The following is a 20,021-nucleotide window of genomic DNA, read 5'->3' on the forward strand; positions in this document are numbered from 1 at the left end:
CTCCTAAAAAGACAGGAGGATTGGGTATTAGGGATACTTCATGTGCTAACATGGCGCTTCTGGGAAAGTTGGTATGGAATTGTCTAAACAATAGTGAGAAGTTATGGGTGCAGGTTCTGAAGCATAAATATCTCAGGAATCAATCTGGTATGAACGGAAACAGTAGAAATTCTTCATCGGCCACCTGGAAGAACATTGTTAGTGCCTATGAGCATCTCAAGGAAGGGTTTCATTGGAATATTGGAGATGTCCACAAATCAGTTTGGTATGATGAGTGGACTCCTTTTGGTAAGCTTTGCAACCTTGTTCCTTATGTACATATTTCTGAATCAGATTTCATGGTGGCTGACTTGTGGAAAGGGGTGTCTTGGGAGGTTGATAGTCTTACCACGCCTATTCCGCATGAGATTAAGCAGTTTATTTGTGGTCTGAGATATCCTAGTTTGACTGAGTTGGAGCCACAGTGGGAGTGGTGGCCTGCAGCAACAAAAAAGTATAGTGCAAGGGAGGGTTACAGATGGTTATTAAAGAAAACATTAAATTGGAATGCCAACAGTAATTGGAACTGGTTGTGGAACACAAACATTCCAGAGAAGTTTAAATTTACTATGTGGCTTAGCTTACATGATGCTCTACCAACTGAGACCTTTCGATTCAAGCGGCATTTAGCTTCTTCAGATATGTGTAAGAGATGTAACAATGCGCATGAGACTATGGAGCATTGCCTTAGAGACTGTGAACGATCAAAGGCAATCTGGTATATGTTGGATCCTAGTATCCTGGACTCGACGGCTGGTACTGCTCTTGAAGAGTGGTTTCGGAAGGCCTTGGCTAACAATGAGGCGTCCTTTGGTGCAGGGCTTTGGTGGGTATGGAGACATAGGTGCAATGACATATTCAACACTGACAACCCTTGGACAGACCATAAGGTTGTTGCCTTGGCCAGAATTACCGCCAAGGACTTACAGGTTTACAGGAATCGAAGCAATGCTTTTAGGTCTCTCCGAAATTGCCTGTGTTGGGAACCACCGGTAGGCAATAGTTTTAAAGTTAATTGTGATGCAAGCTTGTATATGGATTCAAATTTAGCGGGATTTGGGTGTATTATTAGAGATTCTAAGGGAGATTGGATCTCGGGCTGCTCTGGAAGCATTCCCCCTTGGTCTATAATCAGATGTGAATTATTTGCTGCTTGGAGGGGGCTGGTTTTAGCTTGGGATTGCGGTTTGAGGGATATTATATGTGAAACAGATTGTCTTGACATTCTGCCCATCATGCATGAGTTTACAAGTAGGTATCCATCTGAAGTAACAGATTCGGTTCACAAGATTCAGGAGCTTTTATCTCGTCCTTGGCTTGTTCACGTTGAATGGGTGTCCCGAGAAGCAAATAGAGCTGCGGATTGGATGGCTAAATATGGTGCCAAGAGTAACTCTAATAATATTATTTGGTTTGAGTCTGATGTTGATCTCCAACGAATTATTCGCTCAGATTTAGAATAGTTTTTGCTTTATTTCTTTCCTTGTTTAGTCACAAAAGAAAAAAAAAACTAGCCATGAACACCGCCCTCCCCCCGGGGGCCCACTTCCACCCATCTCGAGCTTGTTAAGATCTCCACTATTTTCCCACTTTAGTGTTCATATTCCACACTGGTAAAAATCACCGAAAAAAGAAGAACGTTTGCTGCTGAGTGTTGTGTTTTCCGTTGCAGTTTTCAGTATTCATAACTTTCCTTTTCAACTTGTGTTGTATTTCTCTTGATTTGTGTCACAAAAATTTGTCTTTCACTTTCTTTGTCTCGTTTACCTGTGAGTTTATTGTTTCTCAGTTGATAAAACCCACAAAAACCAAAAAAAGAAAAAAAATATTTGGTGCTGCGGATTGATTTCTCTCTTGTAATCTTGTTTTTACTGCCAGTTACTGTTTCGTCTGTTCTTCAGTTGATTTTGGAAGAAAAAAAAGAGAGTGCCTTTCTTTTATGCTCTTTCAACGTATTCTTGAGTTTATTGTAATTTTGTTTAGTCGTCTTTCACATCCCTTTGTTTTCCCTCCTGGTTACTGTTTCGTCTGTTCTTGTTCCAATTGATTTTGAAAGAAAAAGAAAAAAAAAAAGAAGAAACTTTGCTGCTGTGTGTGTTGTTTCTCCTCTCTATTTTCAGTATTCGTAAGTCATAACTTCTGTGTTGTGTGTTCCGCGATTGCTTCTTGTTTTTCAGTTCTTACTACCCAAAATCCCCCCTTAGAAAGTTAAAAAATAACAAATCTTAAGGTGGGTTTTCTTCTCTTGATTTGCGCTGTAAAATTTGTGTTCCACTTTCTGTGTCTTTTACCTGTGAGTATATCGCGTCTCAGTTCATAAAACCCTTAAAAAAAAAAAAGAAAAAACACAAAAAAGAAAACTTAAGTTTTGAATCTGGCAATCATATTGTTTTGGTATTGGTTCGGAGTTGTGATCAGTGAAAGTTGTTTGGCCTTTTGCTTTGAAGTCTTCATTACTGCTGCATTGCGTCGAATCATCTTGTTTCAGTTGCCTTTACATCCCCTTATTTTGTTTTCATTCCCAGTAAGTGATTCATTCGTTATTTTTTTTCTGTTTAGACTTCTTCAAGAAAAGAGATAAGTTATTGCATTTTTATTTGTCTTATGGTTTTGGTGTTTGGTGAAGGAACTAAAAGAAAGAATCCCTAAATCAAGTAATTGCTTCAGCCTTTGGATTCGGTCAACACCAAGTCATCAGAGATTCAGAGGTAACACATTTCTTTTTTTTTTTTTAAAATATAATTTTGGGTGGTGTTCTTTGAAGCTATTTGTGGTTGCCAAAGTTCTTAGTTTCTTGACAAGTTATTTCATTGAGTTCTTACGAACAGCTTCAATAATTACAAAGTGATTCCTATTTTTAAATTTTATATATAAATAATAAAGTTTTATATTCAAAGAAAATACTTAATCAAGTTATTATAACAGCTTATTTTTTCCTTCTCCTCTTCCTTTTTCGATTTTCATTTCTTTCTCCTCTTCCTTTTTCTTACTAATATATTAGTTGCTATTTTTGTTTTCTTTTGTTATCCTGGTCACCGTTACTATTACGACCTTCTTCTCTATTTCCTCTTTTTTTTATTTGATTTTTTGTTCATTGATTTTCCTCCTCCTTCTCCGTCATTATCAACATCGTTATTATTATATTGTCATCGATATTATCATCATTGTCATCTTCTATATTGTTATAGTTATTATTATTATCGTTATCATTAAATTTTTGTCATATTAATATTAATGACGTTGTCTGATCCAAAATTAATTTAAATGTATTTTTGTTCATGATTTAGTTTTGTTTGTTTTTGATTTTGTATTGAGTTTGTGTGTTGCAATTATTAACTAATTTCGGTATAAAAATCAAGGTTGCGAGAACCGGACCGGTCAATAAATCGGTAATGTCACTAGTTCAATAGTTCATTGGTTTGACCGGAGTTCAACTGAGGTTCAACTGGTTTAATTAAATATTAAATAAAATTATTAAAAAACTTAAAAATAATTTTAAATATATAAATTCAATAATTTCTAACTTACTAAAATTTAAAATTTCACATAATAAATTATCCATAATTTAATATTAGAGGTTCACACAAAATTTCAAACATCAAAGTTTATAACTAAAAAAAATGCACATAATGACAAACCCATAATGTTCTACAGACACAAAATAGTGACTCTTTCAAATAATGTACTTATTTGGCCATAGCACCTATCTCAACAAATAAAAATTCCCTGCCATGTTGTTAATATCCAGATTTGAGTATTATATGACTAAGTATTAACCTTATTAACAGCTCCAAAACCGCCTTTTCCTAATATGTTATTGGTCGAGAAGTTGTTGGTTGTAGAAATAAGTGTAGCCATATCAAAATATGGGTGATCTAGTTCTTCCTCCTGATGCTCTTCTGGGTTGCCTCTCATGTTCCCTGCAAAAGAAGCATTGTGCAAAGACCAAATGAGACAAAAATCACAAAATCTATAGGTTAATACAAGGTTTGAAGAGTTTAAGAGAGACCAAAATAAAGCAGGTTCAAAAAATGCATTCTATTTATTGAATCCGACTTAATCGATGAAAGACCAAACAACAGACACTTGAAATTCTAAAAGCTTTTACTCAATAGAAGAATCAAGAATATAAAGAAATGACTTACTATAGTTTTTCTGGTTTTTCTTTCTTCTATACAGGATCAAGGAAATGCAGAGGATCATCATCATTCCTATAAATAAGACTAAGCTGTAAACAATAATCTGCATCTTCGGGATATCAGATCTACCTTTTGACTTTCCATTTTCATCTAGGAAAAATACCATTAAACAGGAAATATACAATTTAGAAAATAATACATAAAGAAAAAATAGAAGGAAAGACCAGAAAATAACTTAAGAAAAATCATGAACAAATAAATAATTCAGCAACCAGAATCATGAAGCAGCAAACAAATTCATCATGAACAAATAACCTCAGAAAATCAAAAACCAGAATTATGAAGCAGCAAACAAAATAAAAAACCAGAATCATGAAGCAGCAAACAAATTTATCATGAACAAATAACCTCAGAAAATAAAAAGACAAAATCATGAATCCAGCAAACAAACAAATCATGAACAGATAACAAATAAATCAAAATTGCAAACAAATAAATCATAAAATCAAGCACAGAAAATCAGAAGGCAGCGAGGAGGAATAACCGAATAAGAACAGAGTATTACCGGCGGCGAGTAACGGCGATGAAAGAGGAGGCGAGCTCGGCGACGACGAAAGAGGAGGTGAGCTCTGCGTCGAAACAGGACGCGGTGGTCAACGCGGTCGCTGCTGTGGCTGCGGGATGTGGTGGCGATGGCGGTGGGCTGCGAGGAGGATGGTGGTGGCGATGCGACTGCGAAGAGGGGGGATTCCTCTACTGGCTTCTGGCTCTGGGTGATTTTTGATTAGTGATTAGGGCTTCGTTAGGCGTTTAGCCTTTCTTTTCTTTTTTCTTTTTTTTTAAGAGGCAAAACGACGTCGTTTAGCACTTTTATTTTCAAACCAAAAATCGCTAAAAAATCGGACGGTTCTTCTAGTTCATCAGTTAGTCACCAGTTCGACCGATTTTTTTACCGATTTTTTGCCAGGCGGTTTCTGACCTTACCCAGACTGGTTAGGTGATCGGTTCCCGATTATTTCGATTGAACTGGCTGGTCCGGTTCGGTTTTCAGAACCATGATAAAAACTAAAAAATTTATGTTTATTTGTTAAAAAATTTTGGCGTATTTTTATTCTGAAAAGTCTTGCATAAATCAAATCTCAGTACAACGATGAGGGGTCCTACCCTTCCTTTTTCAAGGTGAGGGAGAATATTATCTACAATCCGACTAAAAAGTACACAATTTATCCGATTATTCTTGCACATTAACTTGTTAATGAGATGTCGTAGTACTAAAGGGTTAAATCATTCCATAATTACTTTTGTTAGGCCATGATAAATTACTCTAGGTCTTGCAATTGTTTCTTCTTTTTTATCATCATTATCTTCTTTTTTTTCTTAAAAATTATTTTTTCTTTTTTATGTTACCTTCTCAAATTTTTTCTTATTTTACTCTTTTAACAAGAATAAAAACAATGAGCATTCATTCAATTAAAAGAAAAAATATAGCATTAAAGAAGACATCTTTATATTTTTGTAGTAAAATTTCGGTGTAAAAACTAAGAAATTTATGTGTATTAGTTAAAAATTTTTTGTATATTTTTATTCTAATAAGTTTTGCATAATTCAAAAATCTTTTTCTTTCTCCTTCTCATTTTATACTGCTACTACTTTTTTTTCTTCTAGCATCATCTTTTTTTTTTTGTTTTACTCTTTTAATAAGAATAAAAACAAAAAAAATAAACAAAGAAAAAGAAGAAACACATAATGTTGCAAATTTACTAGGAAGATGATAAATCTACATTCATTCAACTAAAAGAGAGAAAGAAATAAAGGAAAAAAGAAGAAAAAAATACTACATTAAAGAAGATATTTTTGTGTTTTTGTAGCAAAATTTCGATATAAAAATTAAAAAATTTATGTGTATTGTTAATAAATTTTGGTGTATTTTTATTCTGATAAGTTTTGTATAATTCAAAATTTTTCATCCTCATTTTCTGCTACTTATTCTTCTTTTTCATCATCTTTTTTTTTCTTATTCAACTTTTACTTCTTGTTTTATCTTCTCAAGTTTTTTCTTGTTCTACTATTTTAACAAGAATAAAAAATATCAAACGAAAAAAAGAAACATAATACTGCAAAATTACTAAAAAGAGGATAAAATTATATTCATTCAACTAAAAAAGAGAAAGAAATAAGGAATAAACGAAAAAATACAGCATTATAGAAGATATTTTTGTGTTTTTATAGTAAAATTTCAGTGTAAAAACTAAGAAATTTATATATATTTATTAATACATTTCGGTGTATTTTTATTCTGATAAGTTTTACATAATTCAAAATTCTCTTTTCCTCCTCATCTTTTGCTTTTTCATTTTCTTCTTTTTATTATTTTTTTTATTCATCTTTTTCTTCTTGTTTTATATTTTCAAGTTTTTTCTTGTTTTATTCATAACAAGAATAAAAACAAAAAAAATTAAATAAAGATGAAGAAGAAACACATAATACTGCAAAATTACTAAAAAAATGATGAACTTACATTCATTCAACTAAAAGAAAAAAGAAATTAAAAAAAAGAAAAAAAATACAATATTAAATAAGACATTTTGGTACTTGTTAAGAAATTTATGTGTATTTGTTAAGAAATTTCGATGTATTTTTATTCTGATAAATTCTGCATATTTACACTCTTCCTCTTTTTCTTCCTCCTCTTTCATATTCTGCTGTTGCTTCTTCTTTTTCTTATTTTATTTTTTCATAATTTTTCTTGTTCCACTCTCTTAAGAGAAATAAAAAAAATTAATACTGCAAAATTATTAGGAAGAAAAAGGAGGAAAAGAAGAAGCGCAGCAACAACAGTAGCAATAAAAGAACAACGATGGAGAAAAAACACGCAAAGATGAAGAAGGAACGCGAAAACGAAGAAGGATATGTTTGTATTAGTGCGTATAACGAAAATGATTTTTGTTGGGTTTGGGCCAACTTGGTTGGATTTAGTTGCCAAAAAGACTTGGATATATAGTAGGAGTGATATTTTAATTCATTGGGAAAAAGACAAATAGGTCTCTGACTTTTTAAATTTTTGACAAATACATCCCTGATAAAATTTAAATACAAAAGAGTCCCTGACTTTAACAAACGAAGGACAATTTAGTCCTTCCGTCTATTTGCCTCTCATACACCAAACAGAACTGGCTGACGTGGCTGAAACGGTGTCCATGTGTCCGTTACGGTGCCATGCTGGAAGGGGAATAAAGTTCGAAGGACAAATAAATCCTTGACGTCATTTTGCAAATAAAATTCGAAGGACAAATATGTCCTTGAGAATTTAGTTCATTATACTTCTATTATGCTTCTATTATGAGAATTTAGTTTATAAAATTATGCTTGTATTTTGAAATCTAGTTAACTTGTTGTATTCTGCAATTTAAATTATTTGTATTAAAATTGTAGAAATTGGGCTTGTTCTATTTCTACTTTTTTTTTCTTAAATTGCATTAGTTCAGTTTTAGTGCATTTGTGTATTAAATTAGAATTGGTTAAATTGCATTAGTTCAGTTTTCATCATACCAGTGACATTAGTTAGCATGAGTTCATTTATGCATCAAGTTAGCATTAGTTTATTTGTGCATCATTCATGTATTAAGTTAGCATTAGTGCATTTGTGTATTATAAATTTATAATAAAACTAGTATTTTTATCCATAATAACATTACGAGAATAATTTTTTTTTTTAAATTATAGTTCACTTTGTTCTAACAGTATAAATTATGAATGACACAAAAGATTTATAAAATCAAACTACTTTTACAAAAAAATTGTAAGTTGACAAAAGTCTCTGGTTAAGAAGACCAAGATATTTGCAGATAAAAAATTAAATAATAAGATTTTTAGTTATTGTTTTTATATGAAAAAATCTAATTTTTTATTAATAATTAATTTTAACATTCGTTATCTAAAATTTAAAATAATTAAATGTGTATACTTTTACATTTAAAATATTTTAATTATAAAAAAATATTGGATGACATATTTTGATTTGTCAAATTATTAATATAAAATATAATTATATATAGAGTAAAAATAATAGAGAGAAATAGAAAAATGGAGAGAGATAGATGAGAGAATTTAAGAAAGGAGTTTATTAATTTTGAAAAAAAAATATTTTCTCTCAATTTTAATAAGAATGTCATGTGACACATTTGATTATTAAATTAGATAGTAATATATGATACCTAATATAGGTATATTTTAATTAAATAGTAATATATGATACATATAGAAGCATAATGAACTAAATTCTCAAGGACCTATTTGTCCTTCGAACTTTATTCTCCTTTCAACGTGGCACCATAACGGACACCTGGATACCGTTTCAGCCACGTCAGTCAGTTCCGTTTAGTGTATGAGAGGCAAATAGACGGAAGGACTAAATTGTTCTCCATTTGTTAAAGTTAGGGACTTTTTTGTATTTAAATTTTGTCAGAGATATATTTGTCAAAAATTTAAAAAGTCAGGACCTATCTATCTTTTTCTCTAATTCATTTGTTAACTTTAGAAGTAAATAAAAAATATTAAATAATCAATATTTTTTATTTAATTCAACATTAGTCAACTTTTAATTTTTTTCACTAAAAGAATTATTTCAAGTCTTTAACATTCCTTAAAAAAAATGATTTCTTGCTCTCTATATTTCTCTATATTAAAGAATATTAGAAAAGAAATAATGAAGTTCGTATTAATAATAATAATGTTGAGGAATGATGTTATTAATTTAGACTTCTAGCATTCGTCTTTGGCCATCGTTTTTTTTTATTTTTTTATTTAAATTATCAAGTCATAAAAAAATAAAGAACAATTCAAGAAAACGATAACAGGAAGATCAATAGTAACTATATAAATCAAAATACATAAAAGAAAAAACAAACTATTATGTGATAGAATTAATATGAGTATATTTTATCATTAAATAAATAAAGTTAATGCAAAACAAAATTACATGTAGAGAAAAAGAGTTAAAATATCCAAAGTAATAAAAAATTTATTTTTACAATTTTATTCTGTGATATATATAATGAACTTCTAACTAAATCAAATTGTATTTATTATTATTAGAAAGGGTAAGAGAGAGAGAGAGAGCAGTAGAGAAAAAGTTTGTGTCTATTCAACTTATGTAGAATGATACAAAAAAAAGGGGATTATAGGTGCTAACAAAATCAAAATAATAAAGACGTAATATTCCATAATAAATATTCAGATATGTTAAATAATGCTAATTGATATAATTGATTTTAATTATACTCTAGCATCTCTCCTCAAACTCAAGTGACAACTTGAAGTTTAAAATTTATTTGAAACAACTAAATAAAAAAAAAGCATAAACTGATAGAATGGATGCAGACAGAACTGCCTGAAAAAAGTGCAGACAGAACTGTCGGAAGGAAGCACAGACGGAACTGCCACAAGGAAGCGCAGAGGGAACTGCCAGAAGAAAACACAGACCGAATTGCCGGAAGGAAGTGCAGACGAAACTACCAGAAGAGAACACAGACAGAACTACCACAAGAGTGACCAAATGCCCAAAAACTGCTGAAAAGATGGCGAATTGCTGTAAAACTGTTGAAAAGTGATAAAGTGCGAATAGATGACAAACTATCGGAAGGTGACAAAAAACATATGGTTTCTTCATGGAATAAGTAAGTAGTGGATGAGCTAATCGGTGAGGTCTGAAAAGTATTGACAAAAGAGAAGAAAAAAAATGGCACGAAAAAAAAGATATGAAAAGTATGGTGATTTCACCAGAAGAAAATCAACTTATTCTCTTCAAGGAGGATACTATGACTCTGAAACCATATTAAAAAGGGGAGAGAGAGCAATAGGAAAAATGTTTGTGAGTATTCAAGTTGTGTAGAATGATACAATATAGAATGATATTTATAGGTAATAAGAGAATCAAAATAATAAAGATGTAACATCCTATAATAAATATTCAGATATGTTGAATAATATTAATTGAGTTAATTGATCCTAATTATACTCTAATAATTATATTCAATTAATTGATATATATATTAAATTGTGTGATACTTAAATATTTAATCAAATTAATTAGTTGATATAATTAAGCCATTGTAATAAATTATATTTAATGAGTTAAAAGAAATAAATTAAAAAATAAGTGATAACTCAAAAGTAAAAATAAAACTCAACATCAAATGCTATCTATGATCAAGAAGTAACTAAAGTAAGAAGTTTTTTCTTTTTTTTTTTTTAAAAAAAAGATAAAATGCATTGATAAAAGTGTGACTCTACCAACTTTATAGGTCAAAATTAATTACTCAATCTGTTGTAAAATAAATAAATAAATAAATAAGAGATAATATATATAAAATAAAAAAATATAATTATATAACAATATTTATCATAATTACTATCTCAATATAATAAAGATAATTAATATATTTACTAATATTATAAAGAGTGAGAGAGAAGAATATTCAAAATAGTTATAATATGAAGAAAGAAGGAGAATTGTTGTATTGCTTGTGTATAGTTCTTCAGATTACTTCATTATTTATAGGCGTGTGAAGTTTACAATTCCAATTTCATTAACTTATGTTTGTCATGAGGAGTTGAGCCATTCAGTATTGAAATCAACTGTCCATATTAATGATAGTCATCCATCTCATTTATTCTTATCACAACACTCCTCCTTGGATGACCATTTAGAATTATGCCTCATTAAAATCTTACTAAAGAAAAACCTAATGGGAAAAAAATTTTAGTGAAGAAAAAAGAGTACAAAATCTTTTGTGATGGGGACTATCTCATTAAAAACCTTGTCAAGAAAAACCCAATGGCAAAAAAACCTGACCAAGGAAAAAAGAGTACAATCTCCCCTTCTTGTTGACATCATTTAATGTCTCGAAATAGGCACATCCCAATCTAATGCACAAATTTTTCAAAGGAGGATTTTGGGAGTGACTTTGTAAATAAATATGCCAGATTATCATTTGAGCGGATTTGTTGGACATCAATTGTCCCTTGATTTTGAAGATCATGAGTGAAGAAGAATTTGGGAAAAATATGCTTTGTTATGTCACCTTTGATGTATCCACCCTTAAGTTGAGCAATGCATGCTGTATTATCTTCAAACAGGACAGTTGGAGCTATCTTATGGTCAATCAGTCCACATGATGACAGAATATATTGGATCAAACTACTGAGCTAAAAACACTCGCGACTAGCTTCATGTATCGCTAGTATTCAGCATGATTAGAGGAGGTTGCTGCTATCGTCTGTTTCGTGGATCTCCATGATATAGCTGTTCCACCATATGTGAACATGTATCCTGTTTGAGATCTCCTTTTGTGTGGATCAGACAAGTATCCAACATCAGCATAGCCAATTAATTGTGACTTGGATTCATATGGATAAAACAATCCCCATATCAACCGTTCTATGAAGATATCGAAAGATTTGCTTGATTTCATTTAAATGTCTTCTGGTTAGAGAGGAACTATATCTTGTTAGTAAATTCACAGCAAATGATATATCGGGTCTTGTATTATTAGCAAGATACATTAGCGCTCTAATAACACTAAGATATGATACTTCACGACCAAGGATATTTTCAGAATCTATACCGGGTCTTTGTGAAAAATTTTGTGCCACAAGTCAGGCTTTGTAGCGCACAAATTCATTTTTTCTCATTTCGTTTTCTCATAAATACCCACCTATATCCAACAAGTTTTACATCTTCTGGTGTACGGACTACAGGTCCAAAGGCTTCACGTTTTGCAAGGGAGTCTAACTCAGCCTTCATGGCTTCTTCCCATTTTGGCCAATCATTCATTTGTCGACATTCTTTGACTGTTCTTGGCTCAAGATCCTTACTTTTATACATGACATTTAGTGTCATATTATATGCAAATATTTCATTGATAATTGTCTTATTTCAATTCCATTTCTCTTTTGTAAAGACATAATTTATCGAGATCTCGTCATTTTCACAATTTTCAGGTACCTGAACATCTTCTGGCGTTATATCAGAATTTCAGACAACTGCAGGTGTCTTTACTATGTCTTTTTCAACAGAAATAGTATTTATCTATTTTCTTTTTCGAGGATTTTTGTGTTTGGAACCGACATGTCTGCCACGTTTCGGGAGTGAATTTGCTTCAGTGGCTATTTGTCCGACTGGAACATCAATTCGAATTGGGGCATTTTTCGCTGGTATATAAAATTTGATTATCCTCTTTGTATCGGAAAATGCATCAGGCAATTCATTTGCTATTCTTTGCAAATGTATAATCTTTTGAACTTGTAGTTCACATTGCTCTGATCGATGATCTAAATGTATCAAGGATGATGCATTCCAATTAAGTTCCTTTTCAGGAAGCTTATCCTCTCACCCTAATGTTGGAAATTTTGATTTATCAAAATGACAATCCGTAAACCAGGCTTTAAATACATCTCTAGTTTGTATCTCAAGATACCTCACTATAGAGGGAGAATCATATCAACATATATTCCCAATTTTCTTTGGGGTTCCATTTTGGTGCGAGAAGGTGGTACAATGGGAACATATATCGCACATTCAAATATTTTTAAATAGGAAATATTTGGCTGTTGGCCAAAAGCTAATTGCATAGGAGAGAACTGATGGTAACTCGTTGGCCTCAAACGAATAAGTGCTGCGGCATGTAAAATAGCATGTCCCAAGCCGAAGTTGGGAGATTTGTTCTCATAAGTAAGGGTCTAGCAATTAATTGGAGGTGTATAATAAATGATTCTGCTAACCCATTTTGTGTGTGAACATGAGCTACTGGATGTTCAATACTTATTCCATTAGCATACAATAAACATCAAAGGCTTGGGAAGTAAATTCACCAACATTATCAAGACGAATTGCTTTGATTAGATTTTCTGAAAATTGTGCTTTTAATCGAATAATTTGAGCAAGTAATATCGCAAACGCCAGGTTGCAAGAAGACAATAAGCACACATGTAACCATCTCGAAGATGCGTCCATTAGGACCATAAAATATCTAAAAGATCCACATGGTGGATGAATAGGTCCACATATATCGCCTTGAATCTTTTTTAGGAATTCAGGGACTCAAATTCAATCTTTACTGGTGATGGCCTTAAAATTAATTTCTAATGAGAACATACAACACAACAAAATTCACTAGATTTAAGAATCTTCTAGTTCTTTAGTGAATGTCTATGAGAGTTTTCAATAATTCTCCGCTTCATGGTTGTTCCCGGATGACCCAATCGATCATGCCAAGTTATGAATTCATTTGGGCTAGTAAACTTCTGGTTTACAATGGCATGTGATTCAATTGCACTAATTCTAGTATAATACAACTCAAATGAAAGTGAGGGTAATTTTTCTAATATCACCTTTTTATTTGAATCATGGGTTGTGATACATAAGATCTCATGATTTTCCTCATTCATTGTTTCAATATGATATCCAAATATCTTTAAAACTCAATAAGTTCCTTAGAGACTTAGTAGATAATAATGTATTATTTACTATGAATTTTGTTTCTCCAGAAAATAAAATTATAGCTCTTCCGGAGCCTTTAATCACATTGCCTGAGCCAATAATAGTATTAACATACTCTTCTTTTGGCACAAGATGGGTAAAATATATATCACTTTTGAGAATGGTGTGCGAACTTGCACTATTCGCAAGGCATACATCTTCACTATATGTCATTGTCATTCTTTTCAGAGACAAATAATAAAGTGAGTAGAAATACCTACGCAGTAAAATCGTTTCCTTGATTGAAAATATTTTTATAAGAAGTATAATATATACTAAAAATTTTATTATTATTATCTTGGCACATTCAGTAATTTTAAAATTCATAATTATTTTATCAAACATTATTTATATATATGACACTTGAAATTCAAATGCATAAAACTTAATAAGAAGTTCCTTACATTATTTATTTACATGAATACTTAACAAATACACACATTAAACTATTACATCATTGATCAAATGACCAATATTTTCTTCAGAATCCTCAAAGAAATCAGATACATCATAATGAGTGGTGGAATTTTCAACGTCATTTGAAACAAAATTTGTTTCCTTTTATTTGTCGTCTTTTTTCAAAGATGCTTGATAAAGATCAACTAGGTGCTTTGGGGTACGACAGGTACGTGACCAATGGCCATTTCCACCACAACGACAATATTTATCCTCAATTGATTTATTTTGCCCATTGTTTCTTTCTTTATCCTACTTCTGGTGAGATCCTTTTTTGCGAACATAATTCATTTTCCTTCCATAATTTTTTTTGTTACTAAAACCTTGCAAATTATCTCTTCTGGGGTAATGATTTGCTGCATTTACTTCAGGAAATGGGGCAGCGCCAGCTGGGCGCGCTTCATGATTTTTTAAGAGTAATTCATTATTGCGCTCAGCAACAAGAAGATAAGAAATTAGCTCCGAATATTTTTTAAATTGTTTTTCTCGATACTGTTACTGCAGGAGTACATTCGAGGCATGGAAGGTCGAGAAAGTTTTTTCTAACATATCATTATCAGATATATTTTCCCTACATAATTTCATTCGTGAGGTGATTCGAAACATTGCTGAATTATATTCATTTATGGATTTAAAATCCTGTAGACGCAAGTGCGTCCATTCATACCGGGTTTGAGCAAGTATCACTGTCTTTTGATGATTGTACCTTTCTTCAAGGTCTTTCCGCAGATCTGTAGGATCTTTTAATGTGAGATATTCATTTTTCAATCCTTCGTCAAGATGACTATTGTTTTGTCGATTTTTAGCAAATCGATGGTGGTTCGATTCCAATGGTTTGGAAGTGAAACCTACTCCTCTTTTGCAGGTACCAATTCTATAAGTGCATCAAAGGTTCTCGAATTAGACGAGTATTTAAACAGGAAATAAGTTTCAAAAAATGCCAAAAAGATAAAAGAAGTGTAAAAAAAAGATTCGAAAAGTAAATTGACTGAAATCGAAATGTTTTGCATTAAATTTAAACAAAGCAATAAAATGCATTTGATTGAATCAAAGGACTTTTGACATAGAAATTAAAGGTGATGAATTGTAAATTGAGCAAAGAAATTAAACATTGCTTGAAAGGTAAATTGGACAGGAGAAGTAAATTTTTGCAGAAAGTGTAAATAGAAAACTAAAGACAGTGGAAGGAACCCTACATAAATTAAACTCGAATGCAGACACAGGAATTTGCTGGGGATGTGAGAGTACTTGAGTATATTTCTAAAGAAATGTTCCAACCTTTATTTCCTAAAACTTGCTAATATTTATAATATACTTTTATAACCGAGTATTAATTACATGGTACTGCCTTCCATGCGCATTCCCAGAAAACTGTTCCCGCTCTCTTGCTGATAGACGTTACCCATAAATTCCTCACTTGGAAACAGCCTTCAACTTCTCTACTTAGTGTAACCGTTCAATTCTTTATTCGAATACCTGTTCGATTATTCAATCGAATACTTGTTCGATTTCCCAAGATGTATAGATCAAGTCTGTGTAAAATAACTTCTAATAAATACCTGCACGTGCGTCATTTCGACCTTTGCTCCCATCCTAACATCTCTTCAATATTTCGAATTAGCTTATCCTAGTCGAAAATATTTTTTTACTAACAAATTGTCCCTAAGATTGATGTGTTTGTCTTCGAAATCGTTTCTTGAAAGATGAAATACTTAATCCTAATTCAAACATCAATCTCTTGAATCAATAATAATTACCATTTAACTTCTCCATTAATACTGACCCGTTTGACACGTCTCCCACGATTCACACTTTCTCTCTCCACCACTTTGCCTTCTTCGCGAAGTTACCTCTTTCCTCTTTGAATTCCTTCTGTAATAACGGCTACAGTGAAACACCCTTTAAATTCGATACTTGTATCGCTGTTTAATCTTTCTCGAACTCTTATCTCCTCAATTTCTCTTGCATTCTGTCTTTCTTCTACTACTTTTACTCTTCGATCTTCACTTTTCTTTGCCCCTTAATGGCTGCTTCCTCATCTCATGCTGCTACACAAGACAAAGGCAAAGGCCCATGGTACAACCACCGACTCTTCCAGCTCTTCACATTTTGAATCAAGTCAATGATGAAGTTATCGATGACCCCCAACTCTAAATCAACGACTCTAGAATCCTTATTCCCTTCACTGTAGGTGGAGACATCCATTGTTTCATTGGTCCCATCGAGAATTTGAAAAGGGGAAACAAAAAACGCCCTTTCTTCCCTAGTGCTCAAGGGGAAGATTTGTTGATCAATCAAAACCTTAATATCTCTTTCTTCACCAACCAGAAACCCTTTCGGAATAACCCCAAGATCACTCCTCGAGGAACCGACTTCACAGCCTGGTATGAACGTCTTGCCCCATCGAAGAGCGCTGTTTGGGGGCTCTTGGAATCCATGAACTTTGGAGACTTTCCCACTTTTCTCCTTCGACGCTCCCTTGGATGATCGGAGCCGTGACCTTTTTTTGGAACAAGACTACCAATAATTTCCACCTTCCCTGTGGAATGATCAGTATGTCATTGCTAGATGTGGCTACTATTACAGGACTCCCAATTAGTCCTCCAGATTTCACCTCTGACATGCAGCCTCGGCAACAATACAACATTGCCCCCACAACTTCTTACAGTGACTTCATTGCTCATCACATGGGCACAGAGGGCACTGTCATTACAGATGATGAACATGTAGCCTTTCTGTTCTACTGGCTAAATGCCATTGTCTTTTTCTCTCGAAGTGTCCAAATGTCAAATCTCTTTCTTTCTCTGGCTGCTCTGCTTCATGAAGGAAACAACTTAAACTTGGCCAAGCTTCTTTTAGGACACATTTTCGAAGAACTTGGCCAATTTGTTAATTGTCTTCGAAACAACTATCTGATTAGTACAGGTGGCCCTCTCTGGCTTCTGCAACTATGGCTTAATGTCATTTTTGAAAAGTATATGACAACGCCTAGCGGTGGTGCAACAGACAAACAGCACATTGAAGGCTTCTGATTGGCTACTTTCAAGCCAAATTTCCCAGAAGCACAATCGAATGAAGACTGATTTTGGGCTGTCTTTTCTCTTTTTCATTCTGCAAAGACTTCCACAACGAAAACCTCAATTTCACTCTTTTTTTGCATCAAAATTGTGGTCTTGCTTGGCTCGAACGCCTCCTCTTCCCCAATGATACTGAAGAAAATGAGCTTGCAAATAGGAGTTGGACAAATTTACTGGCTGTACAGGTAATTCCTACAGGGCTACCTCAACATAAAAAAAGGTTTCAATGTAACTCTATATGCCCCACATTACATAGCCAGGCAGCTTGGCTTCTCACAAGCCATCCCGACTCCTCTCACCAGCAATAGCAGGCCATTTTGCCATATTACTTTAACTTCACAAAAAGAAATCGATCTTTGCCTTTTGAAAAATCAACAACAAAAAGAAGGCTATCATCACCTCATCTATGATCGAAGCTCATACATCACCAAATCTTGCTTTGATTGGTGGACTGCTTACTATTCTAGGTACAGTCGTACCTTTGAAGAGATCAAACGCTCTGTTGTCCAAGCGGTTCCTGCTGCTGAGGGTTCTCCTAAAAGACCCCAAAAAAGAAAGGCCGAAACTACAACCTCCTCACGACAACCGCTAAGGAAGAGTCGGAGGACTCCTACAAGAACTTCTAGAAGGGTAACTACTCTCTACCTATACATATGTACTTAAACTGAAACTTTTTGAAAATCACATTTACTTAAAAATTTTTGACTTCAATCCTTCATCAGTTACAGTTGCAATCAACGAGTGAAAGCTCCTCTGAGGATAGTGAACCATCTATTCGGAATATCCTTGCTGCATTCTCACCATCGGTGGATACAATTGATTCAGATTCAGGTTCTCAGTTAGTTCGAAGAACAAGACCCATTCCGGTAACATTATATCATTTTCACGTATATCTCGATTTAATCAAAATAAATCTCGACTTATTGTACCTTGTATTTCAGCCCGTGACTGCTGCACAATCAATCACCTTATCTTTGGCACCAGATCAGCCACAACAACAACAACAAGACCTAGGACAAACCACATCTCATTCATCAATCCAAGCCACAAAATTTGTTCAGCCTCTCCAAGTCGCTTTTCCAATTCCGATTGGGACATAGGTAGTCGACTTAACAAAGGAGCACACTCATCACTCTCCAACACAAACTCTGATCCTTGGACATGTTTCTTCAACCAATTAGGTTGCACTTTCTGCTGAATATCAGGTGGCCCCTGATTTTGACTCCCCCTCTCGAGTTGTTGAGACTACTGCTTCAGATTCTCCGTGTAGAGTTCTGGAAACCTTTCCTTCTCCTCAAAGAACCTCCAGTCCTCCCGAACAAGCTGAACTTCAAACTCCCCTTGGTCAAGGATCTGGAAATTTGGGTGTTTCCACGGGGTCTGCAAATACCACTCTGGCTAACCTAGTCACTATCCTAAACCAAGCTATTCAGGAGGACGAAGTGCCTATTTCTACCCCAGTACTCCTTGGTCCTTCTACATCTGGTCCTTCATCCGAGCTGAATGTTAATGCTCGAAAACAACTTCTATCACTTCTCAAACTCCTGGACCATCCACCCATCGAATGGACCAATGATGCAGCCTTAAACAAGCTTTTGTCCGATCTTTTGAGTTCACTTTTTGAACTTCAAGCTCCATCCCCACACTCCGCCATAATCCATCAATTCAAACAAATTGCCAACAAAAGCGTAGTTACCCAGGAAAAACTTCAAGAAATTGAAAATGAAGAAGCTAAAATCAGAACTGAGGCAAAAAGCTATACTGCAGCCCTTCAAACAATCAAAGCTTCCCATGAAGATGACTATTGTTTTGTCGATTTTTAGCAAATCGATGGTGGTTCAATTCTAATGGTCTGGGAGCGAAACCTACTCCTCTTTTGCAGGTACCAGTTCTATAAGTGCATCAAAGGTTCTCGAATTAGACGAGTATTTAAACAGGAAATAAGATTCAAAAATGCAAGTAAATTGACTGAAATCGAAATGTTTTGCATTAAATTTAAACAAAGCAGTAAAATGCCTTTGATTGAATCAAAGGACTTTTGACATAGAAATTAAAGGTGCTGAAATGTAAATTGAGCAAATAAATTAAACATTGCTTGAAAGGTAATTTGGACAGGAAAAGTAAAGTTTTACAGAAAGTGTAAATGAAAAACTAAAGACAGTGGAAGGAACCCTACAAAAATTAAATTCGAATGCAGACTCAGAAATTCGTTGGGGATGTGAGTGTGCTTGAGTATATTTCTGAAGAAAAGTTCCAACCTTTATTTCCTAAAACTTACTAATATTTATAATCTACTTTTATAATCGACCATTAATTACATGGTACTGCCTTCCATGTGCATTCCCGGATAACCGTTTCCGCTCTCTTGCTGATAAACGTTACCCATAAATTCTCACTTGGAAACCGCCTTCAACTTCTCTACTTAGTGTAACCGTCCGTTTCTTTATTCGAACACCCGTTCGATTCTTCAATCGAATACTTGTTCGATTTCCCAAGATGTATAGATCGAGTCCATGTAAAATAACTTCTAATAAATACCTGCACGTGCGTCATTTCGACCTTTTCTCCCATCCTAACATCTCTTCAATATTTCGAATTAGCTTATCCTAGTCGAAAAATATTTTCGACTAACAACGACGAAGGAAAATCATGGCTTTGGCTTTATCCTTCTGGAATACATTATTTTTGGCCTTAATGGTATTTCCAAGATCCATTGAATCAAAATGGATTTTAGTATCTAGTATCCATGATAAATAGTTGTTTCTAGATATA

At 33.3% G+C, this 20,021-nt stretch overlaps 1 protein-coding gene across 2 annotated transcripts in view; it reads left to right on the plus strand.

Annotated features, from left to right (window-relative positions):
- Positions 1 to 1,564: 1,564 nt before the first annotated feature.
- LOC112764942 (uncharacterized) overlaps positions 1,565 to 20,021 on the plus strand; it is a 54,585-nt gene continuing 36,128 nt past the window's right edge. Inside the window, exons 1-2 of one of the 2 annotated variants that reach the window (XM_025810785.3) lie at positions 1,565 to 2,563; positions 2,666 to 2,747. The gene's annotated coding sequence lies outside the window, so the exon portion shown is untranslated. The remainder of the gene's footprint in view (positions 2,564 to 2,665; positions 2,748 to 20,021) is intronic. The other variant, XM_072223485.1, reaches the window with a different exon arrangement.

Source organism: Arachis hypogaea, chromosome 17 (assembly GCF_003086295.3).
Source record: "Arachis hypogaea cultivar Tifrunner chromosome 17, arahy.Tifrunner.gnm2.J5K5, whole genome shotgun sequence".
In the NCBI taxonomy this organism is placed as follows: Eukaryota; Viridiplantae; Streptophyta; class Magnoliopsida; order Fabales; family Fabaceae; genus Arachis; species Arachis hypogaea.